Source organism: Schistocerca piceifrons, chromosome 4, assembly GCF_021461385.2.
Source record: "Schistocerca piceifrons isolate TAMUIC-IGC-003096 chromosome 4, iqSchPice1.1, whole genome shotgun sequence".
Taxonomy (NCBI): domain Eukaryota; kingdom Metazoa; phylum Arthropoda; class Insecta; order Orthoptera; family Acrididae; genus Schistocerca; species Schistocerca piceifrons.
Genome location: NC_060141.1, coordinates 763,010,232 through 763,029,001, shown reverse-complemented (window position 1 = coordinate 763,029,001; position 18,770 = coordinate 763,010,232). Strand labels below are relative to the sequence as shown.

Here is an 18,770-nt window from a genome sequence, read left to right as displayed (position 1 = left end):
ATACCTGTGGATACTGTCTGCAAAGTGTTGGGAATAGAGTTACTAGTGAGGAAGTAATAAAGTAAAAGTTCATGCCTGATGATGAAGTTTTAATGTGTGAAAAATTTAGTAAGTGATTAACTTTCCTCCTTTCATCATGTAAGCAAGAAAAAGTTTCATCAAGGTTTGAAATAATGTGTTAAGTTTGTTGGAAGTCATTAATTACTCTCATTCTTGAAAACTGGAAGGATACAGCCAGGGTGATTTGCATGCCATGAGTTAACACCTCCCCAAGACTCATATACAGTTTCTAACTACAATATTTGTCTTACTCCGTTCAATCTTTAACATAAAAATATAGCTATTAATGAGCACATTATGACAGCATTTTAAGTTTTTAAATTTGATCAATAATTACCAATATATGGAATAATTAAAATCAAATTTTTGATGCCCAGGAGGCAGTGGGACATGGTCCCACATTAGACATTTGGTAAGATAGATCACACTATTCATTCAGCCAACTGATGAGGTGGATCTTATAAATGATAAAGCTGGAGTTGGTCCAATCCATGAAACAAGTAGGTACATACTGACACTGCACGTACACCCAACACATTGCTCCATTGGTTTTACTCCTGGGGAACATACATGTACAAGACCTGTAAATATGAATGCACAGAGAATACCCTATTCTAGTCCTATAATAGGCATATCCTATCCTATAGAAACTCAGATAAAATGATTCGAAAATTGTATGCAACGAAATGAATAAATCACATTTACATTTCTCTGTTGTGATTTCTGTGCAGTCTTTAACATTGGCATGGCCACCACCACCTGTCCACTCAAATGAACCACCAGCTGTCTCCCCAAATGAATAGCCATTGTGAAATGGGAGCCAAAAGCAGAAGTGACCAAACAGAGGCAGAACAGGCAGAACATGCTGCTGGGCTTAGTATGCTCAACTTCAATGTCAGATTCACACTCCATAATTTCTGGATCTCCCTCATACTTCCTCTGAAGTATATAGATGGGAATTGTCCTTACAATCCTCCTGGAAATCAATCTCCACTAATACCTGTCCTCACACCTCTCACATAAATTGTTGTACCCTCATACCCTACTTTCCACAGCCTTGCTCTTCCTCTGGTCTAGGAAGAAGGGATGAAGATTCAACATCAAGGTCATTAGAGACAGAACACAGGCTCAGATTATGTCAAGGATGGGAAATCAGCCGTGCCCGTTCAAAGGAAACCCCGCACCATCTGCCTGGAATGATTTAAGGAATAAACTGGAAGCAGTCTTGATGGCACAATTTTTTTTTTAATGTGGTGACCGGTTTCAATCTTATTATAAGATCATCTTCAGACAATAGATGTCTGCCGGAGGCAGCGGCGCATGGCAACCCTCTTGCTTGTGGCTGGTGGTGTCACCACATTAAAAAAATTTATGTGATCAAGACTGCTTCCAGTTTATTTATAATAATTACAGATCACTGTTCCCTATAATAAGAATTAACTTATGTTCTTTAAAATGTTAAACGGTTTAAGGAAATCACAGAAGACCCAAATCTGGATGGCCGGATGTGGGTTTGAACAGTCATCCTCCCAAATGCAAGTCCAGTGTGCTAACCACTGTGCAACCTCACTTGATCTCCCTCTGTTATATCTGCCCCTTTCAGTCTATTCCTCCATGTCACTGTATGCCACACTAACCACCCTTACTGTAGCAGAACAAGCTCACTTGTGCCAAATTCCTAACCTGTGTTTTTGCTGACTTTCCCTCCCAGTCATCGGTCACCCTTTCCTCCAGCTTTTCCTTCCATTCCTCACCTCCATCTGCCCCTTGCCCACTCATCCTTGTGCAACTTTTCACCCCAGTTGAGCTGCAGAGTCAGCAAACTGTAAACATGCCTATGCAAGTGTATTCTGTCAGCCCTCAAGAAGGATTCATACTACAACTTATAACATTTTCAATCTGCCTGGAATGATTTAAGGAATAAACTCTACACCTCAACTACACAATGAGTCATTACCTTATTCTGTCCATTATTTATATTCCACGAACTACTTTCCATGTCTGCATCAAATGATTTTAAATATGAAACAAATAAGGGCATAAAACAGTCTTTAATCTTCTGACTGGTTTAATGTACCCTGCCACAACTTCTTCTCATGTGTCAACATAAACATATTAGAGTAGCACTAACACCCCATGTCCACAACTACTTGTTGATATATCCTAATTTCTGTCTTCCCCAACAGTTTTTACTATCTACAGCTCAGTCTAGTACTGTGTCTTCAGGCATTTCAAGCAGTCTGTCAGTTCTGCTTGTTATTGTTTTCATCACACTCCTTTCCTCATCAGTTCTGTGGTGCTCCTCTTCAATACTTGGCTGATGAATCCACTTAATTCTCAACATTCATCAATATATAATATCCACCTCAAACACTTCTATTCTCTTCTTTTGGGTTTCCCCATAGATGGCAGTGTTTAATAGTAGTACACATCTGTTAGCCAGGAATGTACTCTTTGCCTGTACTAGTCTGCTTATTATGTACTTCTTGCTTAGTGCATCATGCATAATTTTGCTTCCAGCCTAGAAGAATTCTTTCCCATCATCTACTTAGTGGAACCCGATTTTAGTGTAAGTTTAATGCTAATCTTACTTCTGCTATGCCTAGTTACTTTTGACTTTCTTTATCTCAGTCTCAATCCAGTGTGTGCTCATTAGACTGTTCATTCCATTTGACAGGTCCTGCAGTTCTTCCATACTTTTATGAGGGATAACAATGTCATCAGCAAATCTTACCACTGATGTGCTTTTATAATGAATTTCAATCCCACTCCTGAACCTTTCTTCTATTTCTGTCATCACATCCTTGATGTACAGACTGAACAGTAGTGGAGAAATACTGAACCTGTCTTATGCCCTTTCTAATCTTTGCACTTTGTTCTTCTTCAATTCTTGTTGGTCCTGCTTGGTTCTTGTACGCACTGTACATTACCTATTTTCTCTAAAGCTTGTACCAATTTGTCAGAGAATTTCATATGTTTTACAACATTTAACTTTGTCAAGCATTCATTTTTAGGTCAACAAACCCTGATTTTTCTTAGTATTACTTCCATTATTAAGTGCAATGCCAGAACAGCCTCTCTCTGGTGCCTTTACCTTTCTTATGGGCAAACCGATTGCCATCTAGCAGACCTTCAATTTTTGTTTTCATTCTTCTGAATATTATTCCTGTCAGTAACTTAAATGCATGAGCTGTTAAGCTGGTTGTATGATTATTCTCCCATTTATCTGCCCTTCCCTTCTGAATTGTATGGGTGACATTTTTCCAAAAGTCTGATGGTATGTATCCAGTCTACGCACCAACTTGAATGGTTGTTTGGTTGCCACTTCCCCCAATGATTTTACAAATCCCTAAGGAATGTTATCTATTCCTTCTGCCTTACTCACTGCCACTTCTTCCAAACCTCTGTCAAACTCTAACTCTTAAACTGGATCCACTACGTCTTCCAAATCAACTCCCATTTTTTCTTCTATCATATCTGTAGACAATTTTTCTTTCTTGTAGAGGTCTTCAATGTACTTCCACATATCTACCCTTTCCTCCAAGTTCAATGGGGGAATTCCTTTCACACTCTTAATGTTGATGCCTTCTCCTTTAATTTCACCAGAGGTTGTTCTGGCTTTTCTATATACATCTGACAACCATCACTTCTTTGATTTCTTCCACTTCACTTTAGCTTCCCTGCACTTCCTATTTATTTCATTTCCAAGTGACTTATATTGCTGTATTTCTATCTTTTCCTGAGCATTTTTATACCACAACCTTTTGTCAAATAACTTAAGTATTTCTTCTGCTTCATAGTTACCTCCCTCATACATATATTTGTCTGTCCAACTTCTGTGAGTAGTATTATGTGCTATTTATGAATGCAGTATTTAGAGCTTCAAACAAAAAACACCATTCCTGTATACTTCACTATCCCACTTACCTACACTTTGAATACTTGCATTTCTCTTGAACTTCAGCCTACTCTTCATCATTACTAACTTGTGATCAAGGTCTGTATCTGCCCCTGATGTGCCTTAAAATCCATTACCTTATCTTGAAATCTGCGTGTCTACATCTACATCGATACTCTACAAATCACATTTAAGCACCTGGCAGAGGGTTCATAGGGCCACCTTCAAAATTCTCTATTATTCCAATCTCGTATAGCGCGCAGAAAGAATATACACCTATATCTTTCTGTACGAGCTCTGATTTCCCTTATTTTATCGTGGTGATCGTTCCGACCTATGTAGGTCGGTGTCAACAAAATTCGGAGGAGAAAGTTGGTGACTGGAATTTTGTGAGAAGATTCCGTCACAATGAAAAACACCTTTCTTTTAATAATTTCCAGCCCAAATCCCGTAGCATTTCTGTGACATTCTCTCCCATACTTCGTGATAATACAAAACATGCTGCCTTTCCTTGAACTTTTTCAATGTACTCCGCAGTCCTACCTGGTAAGGATCCCACACCGCGCTGCAGTATTCTAAAAGAGGACGGACAAGCATAGTGTAGGCAGTCTCCTTAGTAGGTCTGTTACATTTTCTAAGTGTCCTGCCAATGAAACACAGCCTTTGGTTAGCCTTCCCCACAACATAATCTATGTGTTCTTTCCATGACTTAATCCTGTTGGTAGGCCTTTTCCAAATATATCTGTTCCTCTTTTAATTCTTGAACATTTTATTTGCTATTATTTACTGAAACTTATTGCTGAACTGAAGGATTAATAAAATCTTCTTGGGCTTTCAGCCACAGCAGGTGGTTAAAATCCCACAAGCTTTTGACTGAGCTCTTCTGGGTCATGTAGTAAATGACACTACCACTTTACAATGGCCAAGGAGAGGTCAGCTGAAAACTCATGGGGTTTAACAACCTGACATGACTGGAAGCCTGAGAAGATTTTATTAATTCATATTGGCACGAGACCATTTCAACTACTGAACCCATGCTCTCCTGTAACACTATCTTCTGTTCCTAACCTTACTGTAGTGTTCCATCCCTCATCATTATTACATTTTTCTCTTCCTTTACATATTGGGTTACCAGTTCAATGTCCCCATACACTTTCTCTTTCTCTCTCTCTCTCTCTCTCTCTCTCTCTCTCTCTCATCATCATCATCTGTTTATGATGCCAGTATGCATATCCCAACTATAGTCATTGGCAAGAGTTTGCATTGATTCTGATGTGAATAATCCTGTCACTGAACTGCTCACAGTAACTCACTCTTTGTGCTACCTTCCTGCTTGTAATGAATCTTACTCCCATTACACCATCTGTAGCCACTCTTGATATCACCTTATATTCAGCTAGTCAGAAATCCTTATCTTCTTTCTGTTTTGCTTCACTGACCCCTGCCACATCTAGACTGAGGCCTTGCATTTTTTGCAGATTTTCTAACTTCCCTATCACATTTTGACTTCTGACATCCCATGCTCCAACTTCAATATGTTACCCTTTCACTGGTTATTCAATCTTTCTCTTATGGTTACCTCCCACTTGGCAGGCCCCTCTGGGAGATATGATTGGTGGTCTACTCTGAAGTTTTCTGCAACATCATCATGACATTTTTATCAAAAACAGGCCACACATCCTGTGGATACATATTGTGTGTCTTTTATGTAGCTGCCTTCTACATCATAATACTGCTAATAGTCGCCGATTCTTCAACCTTTAGTGGCAGTTTTCCACCCATTGGCAGCAGAATGCCCTGAACATCTGTCCACTCCTCCATTTCCTTTCACAAGGATGTTTCGCAAAATGAGGGTGACTCATTATGGCAGAAGAACTCTGTTACCGTTGCTGATGATTTTTATACAAAATTTAAGCAATGGCTGGGGTTAAATACAGGACCCAGGATATTTGATTAGTAGAAAAAATGGTACCCCTGGACTACAATACACAAAGAAAATGCAATCATCTTGTAAGAATTTGACTGTTAAGCAATGGAAATACTGACTAAGACAACAGCACTTATTAAATAGTATGAAACAAATGAAAGTGGTCCAATTAAAAAAGCAGAGGACAAGTGAAAAACATTCATAATATATCGACTCGTCATTAGTTAAACGTCACGGACTGACATGGGGTCTATGTAAGCCATTGATTATGGTGGCCGCATCAGCCTGTTGTGATGAAGAGCATATAGATTATAAACAATACAAGGTGGTAAACAGGTGATGACAGAGCATCGAGTGTTCGTATTGGAAAACACTGAGGAACTGGCGGATCCAAGATGATGATGATGATTTATGGCGGAGGATCAGTGTCAAAGAAAAACTACAGAATAAACCCAAATTTGAAAATTAAAGGGATGGAGAGTACCTGTATCCTCTATTATAGGGAGAGAATACATAGAATTTAAGGTACATATATTAGCGAAAATGTAGCTTGAGCTTCAGGAACAATAAAAACTGGCAAGGAAACCAGACATATTGAGAGTGAAAAAACATTTCAAGGTAAAAATGGCACAGAAATACTCATGAAATAAGAAAACATTGATGGTAACAGGAATCAAATGTGTAAGAGGTGTACAGGGGTTGGAAAAAAATGCAGGAACAACAAAACCACAATATTTTACCACATCTAATACAGTGTATGAAAGCCGTTTGCATTTAAAACAGCTTCCATTTGTCTCGGAATGGGTAATGCATGTGCTGTATAGTTTTCAAGGGAATCTTATACCATTCTTCCTGCAAAATAATGGTATGTTCAGGTAATGAGAATGGAGGTGGGTAGTGATCACACAACCTTCTCTCCAAAAGAGAACGCAAAGGCTCAATAATATTGAGATCTGGTGACTATGGTGGCCTGGGGAGATGTGACAATGCACCTTTGTGCTCACAAAACCAGTAATGGGCAATGTGAGCTGTGTGAACACACATTCTGTCATCTTGGAACACAGCATGACCCCTGGGGAACAAACACATTACTGAGGGAAGGACCTGATCAGCCAGAATGGTCAGGTCACATAATCCTTGGCAGTAATGCGACTTTGTAGTCATCTGACCAAATGTCTTTCTCCAGTACCCCACAGTCCACATTTTACGGCTTCAGCACCACATTTTCTAGTTACAGTCATTTGCATCACAGATGAGTAGTTTTGGAATTCCAGCTCACCTTGCAGTTCCCTGCTTATTGAGTTCCCTACATGTCATTTTGGTTCTGACAGGGTTCACGAATGTGGCATTCAGTTCTGCACTGATTTTTCAGCCATTGTCTCCTTATGTTTCATCACAATTCTCTTCAATGAAGTTTGTCACAACCACTCAACATATAGTTTTGCCTGCATTATGACTCAGTGGATGATGTTTTACCATTTTCCCTGTATGTGGTATAAATCTTCGATACAGTGCTGACTCAGTGGATGATGTTTTACCATTTTCCCTGTATGTGGTATAAATCTTCAACTACACTGAACACTGTTACTAGCATGACTGACGTTTGTACTGTATTGAGAACATTGCACAGGTGCCATGCTGTCTAGCATCTGTGTTTATGTTCAAACATGTATTTCTCACAGAGATTCCATACTTCTGTCCAACTCCTGTATAAGTAATCCATGCAAAAAAAAAAAGAACTATTTTCTCAAGTACCACCGCAGATTTTTATGAAACCTGGCATATTTGTTATCCCTACACAGGTAAACATACCAAATTTTAGCATTTTTATCTCTCTCCGTTTTCATTTTATGACATTCCAAAGTTTGGGAGTTTCGACATTTTTAATACAGTGATGATGTAAAATGATATTTGCTAACATTTAAAGAGTAAATACTTTTCTCCATTTATCGTCCAGTCTAGTCAAAAATGTTATGGAGGCTTATGAAATGGGATGGGGGTGGAGAACAGTACTGTGGACTGCTCCAATAAATTACATTTTATTTCATTTACACACCAAGCTCCGTAGGACCAAATTGAGGAGCAAATATTCAAGGTCATGGAACGTTTCAGCACATGAAATTACAACATAAAAGTAAAAACAGACAAAAATAAATACTTATGGACCCGAAAAAAGTCAGTCCACAAGTAAACACAATCAACAATAATCAGCTCAATTTTTCAAGGAATTCCTCGACAGAAAAGAAAGAGTGACCCACGAGGAAACTCTATAGTTTCAACTTGAAAATGTGTGGATCACTGCTAAGATTCTTGAATTCAAGTGGTATCTTATTGAAAATGGATGCAGAAGTATACTGCACACCTTTCTGCACAAGACTCAGGGAAGTGCGATCCACATGCAGGTTTGATTTCTGCCGAGTATTAAGCGAGTGAAAGCTGCTTATTCTTGGGAATATGCTAATATTGTGAACAAGAAATGACATTAAGGAATACCTATATTGAGAGGCCAATGTCAAAATACCCAGACTCGTGAACAGGGGTCCACAAGAGGTTTGTGAACTTACACCACTTATTGACCAAACCACCCGTTTCTGAGCCAGAAATACAGTTTTAGAATCGGAAGAGTTACCCCAAAATATAACACAATACGACATAAGTGAATAAAAATAAGCAAAGTAGACTAATTTTCATGTCGAACGATCACTCACTTCAGATACCGTTCGAATAGTAAAAATGGCAGCATTAAGTCTTTGAACAAGATCCTGAACATGGGCTTTCCACGACAGCTTACTATCTATCTGAACGCCTAGAAATTTGAACTGTTCAGTTTCACTAATCATATGCCCATTATGTGAAATTAAAACCTCAGGTTTTGTTGAATTGTGTGTCAGAAACTGTGTCTTACTGTGATTTAAACCGAGCCAGTGTTGCACACAACATCCTTTACTACCAAGGTGGTGTCATCAGCAAACAGAAATATTTTACAGTTACCTGTAAAACTAGAGGGTATATCATTTATATAAATAAGGAACAGGAGTGGCACCAGCACTGACCCCTGGGGCAGCCCCCACTTGAGCGTACCGCACTCAGATCCCACATCAAAGCCATTCTCAACATTGTAAATAGTGACCTTTCAATGTCTGTTGCTAAAGTAAGAAGTGAACCAAATTGTGAGCTACTCCCCGTATTCCGCAATGGTCCAACTTCTGGAGCAATATTTTGTGATCACCACAATCAAATGCCTAAGTTAAATAAAAAAATATGCCTTGCATTCAAAACCTTTGATTTAACCCATCCAGTACCTCACCGAGAAAAGAGAATATGGCACTTTCAGTTGTTAAACGACTTCTAAAGCTGAACTGTACATTTGATAGCAAATCGTTTGCTATAAAATGATCAATTATCCTTACATACACAGGCTTTTCAATAACTTTAGCAACCAGTGATGGCATAGAAATGGACCTAAAATTATCTACATTATCCCTTTTTCCCTTCTTATAAAACGGCTTTACTAGTGAGTACTTTAATCGTTCAGGAATCTGACCATTCCTAGAGGAAAAATTACAAATATGGCTAAATACAGGGAAAACATGTGCAGCACAGTACTTTTAATATTCTGATAGGCACTCCACCATAACCATGAGACTCCTTAGTCGTCAGTCATTTAATTATTTGCTCAATCTCCCTCTTGTCTGTATCACATAGGAGTATTTCAGGCATCAATCTTGTAAAGGCAATTGCCAAGAAAGAAATTTATATAATTCCCTGCAGAAACTAAATTTTTGATTTAATTCACCAGCAATGCTCAGAAAATGATTGCTAAATATGGTACATATATCTGATTTATCAGTAACAGAAATATTTTTACTGACTTTATATGGACGACCTTGCACCGCTGACCAGACACTTCCTTCACAACTGACCATATGGTTTTAATTTTATCCTGTGAATTAGCTATTCTATTTGCATACCACATACTCTTTGCCTTCCTAATAACACTTTTAAGCACCCTACCATACTGTTTGTAATGGGCTACTGTAGCTTGATTGTGATTACTTCTAACATTTTGATATAATTCCCACTTAGTTCTACATGATATCCTTATCTCACTAGTCAGCCACCCAGGCTGCCTATTACTGCTAGTACCCCATTTAGAATGTTCTAATGGAAAGCAACTCCCAAAGAGCATGAGAAATGTGTTAAGGAAATCATTATATTTGTCATCTATGTTACTGGCACTATAAACATTCTGCTACTCTTGTTCCTTGACAAGGTTTAAAAAAATCTATTGCTGTTAAACTCTCTATTAACTTTCATACGTAGTTTGTAATTAAATGTGACATTTGTTTTAGTGTTAAGATTTGTGCATCATGGTCTGAAAGGCCATTCACCCTTTTGCTAACAGAATGCCCATCTACTAATGAAGAATGAATAAAAATATTGTCTATGGTTGTGTTACTGTTCCCCTGCACCCTAGTTGGAAAAAACACAGCTGCATCAGATCATATGAATTTATGAGATCTACCAACATCCTTTTTCTTGCACCATCATACACAAACTTATACTGAAGTCACCACATATGACTAATTTCTGGTACTTCCTACAAAGTGAATCAGAAACCCTCTCTAGCTTGAGCAGAAATGCTGTGAAGTCAGAGTTAGGGAACCTATAGACAGCAACAATTAGAAGTTTAGTTTCACTAAATTCAACTGCCCCTGCACAACTTTCAAATATCTGTTCAGTGCAGTGCCATGATACATTTATGGACTCAAATGAAATACTCTTTTTTTTTACGTACATAGCCACTCCCCCACCCTGCAAGGAACTCCTTGAAATACTGCCAGCTAATTTGTATCCTGGTAAAAGAAGCCTCTGAATTGTCAATTTATTTGAGTGGTACTCCGATACACCAATAATTTCAGAGTCAACATCTATAAGCAGTTCACTAACTTTATCTCTATTACCTCTTATATTTTGATGAAATATGCTAATTCCTTCGCTACTTGGAAACACCACATCCTCTGAAGGTGAGCCCTTAGAGGGACTTCCTTTAAGCAGGTATACCTATCACTTAACTTCACTCTAAAAAAGGTGCAGCTCTAACACCAACTACTACAGGAATTTGGTATCCATTTATTATCTTAAAAAAGTTGCCCCAGAAACCGAACAAGTAGTTGTTACCTATATGGAAACTATTTATTGCAGCCAAGGAGTTCTTCTTTCACAAGGGACATAGCATTATACGCTATAATGACCAGCCCAACACCAGGCTAGGATTCAGTACCCAGCACCATCTTCGGAGTCAGTTCAAGCGGCTACTTTAGGGCCCATTCATATAGAAGCTCCTGTGTGACGTGTCCACCAGAGTAATTTTACAGTGACAACAGTATAGCCTACAAATAAAACCCAAAGCAATAATAACAACATAATCTGTGTTAAGAGAACTGTCGATCATTCTATTCGTTTCAGCGACATATATCCTTGTGGCTCATTTATTTAATATATAGAATGAAAGTATTCCTACATGGGTTAGAAGGAATAAGTCAACACATATGGCTCCAATTTGGGTTTGAAAACATGTAGATTGTAGCGAACAGCTTTTAACTAATGTGGGCTATTTGAAGTATATGTTGCAAAGTGCTGCACACAATTTTGAACAGTAATTACAGATAGCTTCACAATATACAGATCATTCCTGTGTACTGTGTTCTGTCATATAACATCAGTAATAAACTGTCCGTTATTGACGTTTGACATTGTAACAGACAATCATGAAACATATTTGTGAAAATAGCAATACACCGTTTACTTGATCATCTTATACATTAGTATGTGAAACACCAATGGAATGTTATGTGTGGATATCCAAAACGATAATTTTATTTCGTGTGATTAGCTCCTTACTGTAAGGCTTACCTTGGCTGAAGAGATACCAAGGGCCTATGTGTATATCAGTGCCTGCCTCTGATGTTCGAAAGGTAGTTTATTGGATAATAACCTCAACTAAATCTTACATCATCATCTAATAATTTATTTTTAGAAAGATGTAGGGCTTCATACACATGAATTGAAGAACTGAAGGAGGATGATGTGTGAATAATTTTACCCTGTATTAACAGACCAGAACGACATTCCAATGACATGCAATAAGAAAGCATCGAAGTCACATTAATGGAACTTAATAATAGTGATACTCTCACCATTACTGCTACGGGCAAGGCAAATCTAACAAAGTCTACTTTATGCATCAAAAATTTTATGACGCCCGACAAATAACAACGACAGAATACGGTTTCGTTGTTAAATATCACTTATGTTGCTGTACGACTGGGCGAATTGATTAAATACATATATAAAAAAGATCCTAGCGTGTAAGGATTTCCTGAAAATCTGTAGCAATTTAGGTCAAGTAGATAAATGACAAGCTTGTGAACCGGTACTGTTTTAAATGTTTCACGTTACTCAGTAGTAGACAATATAAACGACGGGAATAAGTTTTTCCACGGTTGTGAGAAAATGTGTACATTCCAAACAAAACAGTCACAATAATATATATAATTTTTTTTTTTCGCAAAGAGATGAATTAGAAGATCATCAACATACCACAGTCTTTATTATACTTGTGACTGATGCTTAAATGTCAACATCTTTATTGGTGTCACTTTCCTGCCGGCACTTTCATTATATCACAAACACTCATCACGATATCTCTTCTCACTACAGCGCGCGGTGAACCGCAATGAACAGTTGAGAATCAGCTGGTACGTGCGCATGCGCCCTTGACACACAACATTCACCGTGATTGTTGTGGCCTAATTTCATTGCGTAAATTTAACCATAATTGTTTTTCGAGACAGGCAGTTCTTATCGCTATTCCTTAGGCATTACAGCACAACTTATTGTACTAATATTACAAATTTAAGGACTCTTTTGGAAACGAAGGAAGCTGCGAGATGCGCACAATGTGATACCATCTCTTCCACATCAGTACACGCATTATTTACTTCTTGTTGAATTTGTCATCGATATTACAAGAATGTCACAAAAGGTAACAACTTGGCGAACTCTCGTGATGAAGATACGCAATTTCAGCTCGTCGAATATATCTCGAAATATGTAGCGCTAGGCATTATTGCCCTTAACCGGTTTCAGGCGCCTGTCCGTCTTCAGAAGAAGGGCACTAGGTGCCTGAAACTTGTTAAGAAATAAAATTTCTTTTGTGTAACTGGTTACTGGGTATTTCAACGAAAACAAAAAACTACTCGTTGGAACTTAGTATGTGGTCAAAACAAGAGGTTTTATATTCGGATACTGGCTGATAACTTGTCTATAATGTCGGAATCATGAAAGTACAGCAAAAAATATACCTGCAACAAGGAAAGACCCCCAACAGCCAAGTGACAGCGATATTGATCGACAAGGCACATTCACATGACTCGTTCCATAACCGATACACTGGAGTGAACACACTGGCACCTGGAGAAGCGACGCGTTACAGAGAAAGCGAGTCGTGTTGTACTGGGCACAGTCCCATACAGTACGGTGAAAGCAGCCGCTCCTTTATGCGAGTTCGCTTGTTGTTAGTCAAAGTGTGTCCTCCCGTTGGCTCTACATACCAGTATAGACCTCAATTCTGCTAGTAACTATAACGTACGGAAACAGTACACTTTCCACTGAGAATAATATATTTTTTTTCATAGCATCCGCGGCAGTGGTATAAAGGTGGCGATTGGCCTGTACATTTGCGCGTAATGTAAAATTCGCTGCGATGATTACATTACGTCGCTTGGTGGCGCGTAGGCATAACACGATCGTTTCCAGTGCTGCACCTGACGGAGCTCGGGGTTTATTCGTAGTCACGATGTCAGACAACGATGTCGAATGTGGTTCTTGGATGTGACTGAGTTTCTCCTTACTCCAGACGAAGAAAAAAAGAAATGTTATTCCATCTTGAACTTGTACAAAAACAAAAACGAAACAGGTGATTTACTGTTTATGAATATTCTGAAAAACTACATGTTTTCTGGACAGCACAAAAACTTCATAAGGATAACTCCAAACAGATTTCGAAAGGATTGAAAATTTAATAGGACCGAAAGCAGACAGGCAAGATACACATTACAGGAAAGCTATTACGGTTACGGAGAGATAAGGCTTACGCTTCAATTCTGTACAACCAGAGATTCATTTACGAATTTTCAGTACCTGTTCAAAATTTCCAGACGTTGAATTATATTTATAGTGAAAGAAATATGCGAACAATTGTTGGAATGGTAAAGGAATATGTTAAGAGGAGTACTTTCATCATATAGCATTTTAATCTAATTAATTAGGTCATTAAATTCTTACGCGAATCCTTCATTTGCTTAACTGCATTCAGTAGAAGGTAGTGAAGGCGTTCACAGGCCTAGACGGGAACTGTTTGTTGCCTGCGAAGGCGCTGGCTCGTGTCACATATCACCCCGGTAGTCACAAAATTACCTTGTGACTACCGGGGTGACACTGTGACACGCAAACTTTGACTAGTTTAAATATTGCGCCACTTTTGTGCTTGTTAGAGGGCTGGGAACGATTGTAAGGTGCCTGGCGAGTGCTGCTATTTATCGGTCATCTCTTCTACTTCAAGGCGAACAGACATGGCTGCTACTGTACTTCAATTAAAATCATGCGTTTTTTATGGAAGAGAAATCCTGCAAACCTTGCGTTTGTAGGGTAAATACTGGGTGACTATAACTAAACTTTCAAACCGCTGTAGAAATAACACCACTGGTCCGAATGACGTCAAATTGCAACAGAACATTATCAGAGAAGAGGGAAAACGTAAGGCAGAAGAAAAATAAATTGCTACAAAATGTAGCAATAGATAGCGCTGTAAGCATCACAATTTAACAGTGGTCGAATACAAATGACAAATGAATCATACAACAACGCCTAAGATGTACGGTTGACATGGATTGAATGGGTGTACAGATGTGATACTGTTAGTTACATAAGCCCGTCCACCACGGCAAGTTCATACCACATCGGATGGAAAAAATCGGTATTTAATTGTCCTGGGGCCAAAAACCGCATAAAAAGCATCAATCAAAATCAAAGCCGATTATTAATTTCCGTGTGGCTGGTTCAAAACATGTTTAAGATGCTGTTCACCGTTTTCTACAACATGTTGAAATCGAGAAACAGCATGTCCCACCACTGATCGAAGTTTTTTCCGGGGTCACGTTTAGAATGTGTGGCGCAATGGGTGCTTTTAATGCAGCTAAGTTTGCAATGGGAACACGGAACACAACGTCTTTCGGATGGCTCCACAGCCAGAAGTCACACAGATTAAGATCAGGTGATCGGGATGGCCAGGCTGTAGTGAAATGGCAGCTGAGAATTCTGTTGTTGTTGTTGTTGTGGTCTTCAGTCCTGAGACTGGTTTGATTGGTTGGTTGGTTGGGGAAAGAGACCAGACAGCGTGGTCATCGGTCTCATCGAATTAGGGGAGGATGGGGAAGGAAGTCGGCCGTGCCCATTCAGAGGAACCATCCCAGCATTTGCCTGGAGCGATTTAGGGAAATCACGGAAAACCTAAATCAGGATGGCCGGACGCGTGATTGGACCGTCGTCCTCCCGAATGCGAGTCCAGTGTCTAACCACTGCGCCACCTCGCTCGGTAGACTGGTTTGATGCAGCTCTCCATGCTACTCTATCCTGTGCAAGCCTCTTCATCTCCCAGTACCTACTGCAACCTACATACTTCTGAATCTGTTTAGTGTATTCATCTCTTGGTCTCCCTCTACGATTTTAACCCTCCACACTGCCCTCCAATGCTAAATTTGTGATCCCTTGATGCCTCAGAACATGTCCTACCAACCGATCCCTTCTTCTAGTCAAGTTGTGCCACAAACTCCTCTTCTCCCCAATTCTATTCAATACCTCCTCATTAGTTTTGTGATCTACCCATCTAATCTGCAGCATTCTTCTGTAGCACCACATTTCGAAAGCTTATATTCTCTTCTTGTCTAAACTATTTATCGTCCACGTTTCACTTCCATACATGGCTATACTCCATACAAATACTTTCAGAAACGACTTCCTGACACTTAAATCCATACTCGATGTTAACAAATTTCTCTTCTTCAGAAACGCTTTTCTTGCCATTGCCAGTCTACATTTTATATCCTCTCTACTTCGGCAATCATCAGTTATTTTGCTCCCCAAATAGGAAAACTCCTTTACTACTTTAAGCGTCTCATTTCCTAATCTAATTCCCCCAGCATCACCCGATTTAATTCGACTACATTCCATTATCCTCGTTTTGCTTTTGTTGATGTTCATCTTATACCCTCCTTTCAAGATACTGTCCATTCCGTTCAACTGCTCGTTCAAGTCCTTTGCTGTCTCTGACAGAATTACAATGTCATCGGCGAACCTCAAAGTTTTTATTTCTTCTCCGTGGATTTTAATACCTACTCCGAACTTTTCTTTTGTTTCCTTTATTGCTTGCTCAATATACAGATTGAATAACATCGGGGAGGGGCTACAACCCTGTCTCACTCCCTTCCCAACCACTGCTTCCCTTTCATACCCTTCGACTCTTATAACTGCCATCTGGTTTCTGTACAAATTGTGAATAGCCTTTTGCTCCCTGTATTTTACCCCTGCCACCTTCAGAATTTGAAAGAGAGTATTCCAGTCAACATTGTCAAAAGCTTTCTCTAAGTCTACAAATGCTAGAAACGTAGGTTTGCCTTTCCTTAATCTTTCTTCTAAGATAAGTCGTAGGGTCAGTATTGCCTCACGTGTTCCAACATTTCTACGGAATCCAAACTGATCTTCCCCGAGGTCGGCTTCTATCAGTTTTTCCATTCGTCTGTAAAGAATTCGCGTTAGTATTTTGCAGCTGTGACTTACTAAACTGATAGTTCGGTAATTTTCACACCTGTCAACACCTGCTTTCTTTGGGATTGGAATTATTATATTCTTCTTGAAGTCTGAGGGAATTTCACCTGTCTCATACATCTTGCTCACCAGATGGTAGAGTTTTGTCAGGACTACCTCTCCCAAGGCCGTCAGTAGTTCCAATGGAATGTTGTCTACTCCGGGGGCCTTGTTTCGACTCAGGTCTTTCAGTGCTCTGTCAAACTCTTCACGCAATACCATATCTCCCATTTCATAATTCTAGCATTTCTGAAATCGCGCTTCAGCAACTGTTTAACTGGATTTGCAATGTGCGGAGGTGCACCATCTTGCATAAAAGTGATCCCATTAACACATCCACGTTGTTGCAGAGCTGCAATGACGTAGTTGCGCAAAAGACACTCACAGGTAACAGACCCAGAAGCACCTGTCTCTTCAAAAAAATATGGCCCTGTCATAAATGATGCCGTCAATGGCCACCACACAGTGACCTGTTCAGGATGAAGTGGTACTGATTGATTTGTGTGCGGATTTTCCGTTGCCCACATTCGACAATTCTGTGTACTGACGTATCCTGTCAGATGGAAGTGGGCTTCGTCTGACCACAAAATCTTCCACGGCCAATCATTGTCCACTTCCATGCGAGCAAGAAATTCTAAAGCAAAGATCTCCCTTGCTGGCGGGTCAACAGGAAGCAATTCGTGCACATGGGTAATTTTTAATGGATAGCAAAGAAGGATTTTACGCACTGTGCTCACGGGTATGTTCAATGTTCGGGCAATTCTCCGTGCACTACACGTTTGCACACCACCGCTCTTCTCCTCCTGCATTGCTGTGGCCACTGCTTCCACTGACGCCGAATCAATTCGTTTCCTCCCTCTACCAGGTTGCACACCAAAAGAACCCCTCTTTTCGAATTTCCGAATCATTTTCTCCAGACCTAGGGCAGTCATTGGACCAACGCCTATTTTCAAAGCCTTCACTGTCCAGAACTTCTGCAGAGCGCCGTGTGTACAGTCATCATTCATGTAGTACAGCTTTACAAGCAGAGCGCGATCCTACATTGAGACAGTCATGGCAAACGTCGCAGACGCGAAAGGAGGAAAAGCCGTGTACCCAGCGTGTTTATACCAACTTCAATGGGTCGTGCGCATGACAGGTGTTTTCACTTACGTATCCAGACACGTACAGTACCATTTATTGATCAATTTTCGCACTATTTTTTTTCTTCTGCCATACGTTTTCCCTCTTTTCCCGTAATATTCTGCTGCAATTTGACGTCATTCTGACCAGTGGTGTTATTTCTACAGCGTTTTGAAAGTTTAAATTTAATTTAAATCATCCTGTATATCATTTAACGTTGCAAAACCTTAAATTTATTCACTTGTTTTAAAATTACACAGACGTAACAAAATTTCAAAGGTTGGTGGAGTGGACTACGTGACAGGTGTAGTTTATCGCAGAAGTCACCCTGCTCTGTCTTTTTGTCTTTATCGTCAGATTAGCCAACTACATTAGCCTTCCAGTATCCCCAAAACATATGTAAGAATTTAGCAGAATTCTCAGGTGTTTTGTTAGTGTGGGTTGCCTACATTAGGGGCAGGTATGCACTCAAGGGCAAAACTATTGTGCTCCATTGACTGACTCCTTTGATTGACAGGTCATTAACCTATTGTTCTGTTAAGTGGTTTTCCATGGCACTGCACCTAACCTATTATTTCCCTACCCTCTCCCCCTACCCTTCCTCCTCAGGAAATCCCCCACCCCTCGCTGCTACTCGTACACTTTCAGGTATGAATTAACCTATTGTTCTGTTAAGTGCTTTTCCATATCACCCCCATTTCCTTTTGATTGATAGACACTTAACCTATTGTCCCCCCCCTACCCCCTCACCTTCCCCCTTGCTGCTACAGGTACACTTTTACGTCTGAGTTATTGCAATAGGCCCCCCCCCCTCTCACTCTTATCAATTTGATTGAC

General features: G+C 39.6%; 1 protein-coding gene across 3 annotated transcripts in view; it reads right to left on the bottom strand.

Annotated features, from left to right (window-relative positions):
* The window catches only part of LOC124796242 (uncharacterized aarF domain-containing protein kinase 5), a 173,349-nt gene extending 160,713 nt beyond the window's left edge, over positions 1-12,636 (bottom strand). For all 3 annotated transcript variants that reach the window (XM_047260332.1, XM_047260333.1, XM_047260334.1), the window contains exon 1: positions 12,489-12,636. The gene's annotated coding sequence lies outside the window, so the exon portion shown is untranslated. The remainder of the gene's footprint in view (positions 1-12,488) is intronic.
* Positions 12,637-18,770: the final 6,134 nt, after the last annotated feature.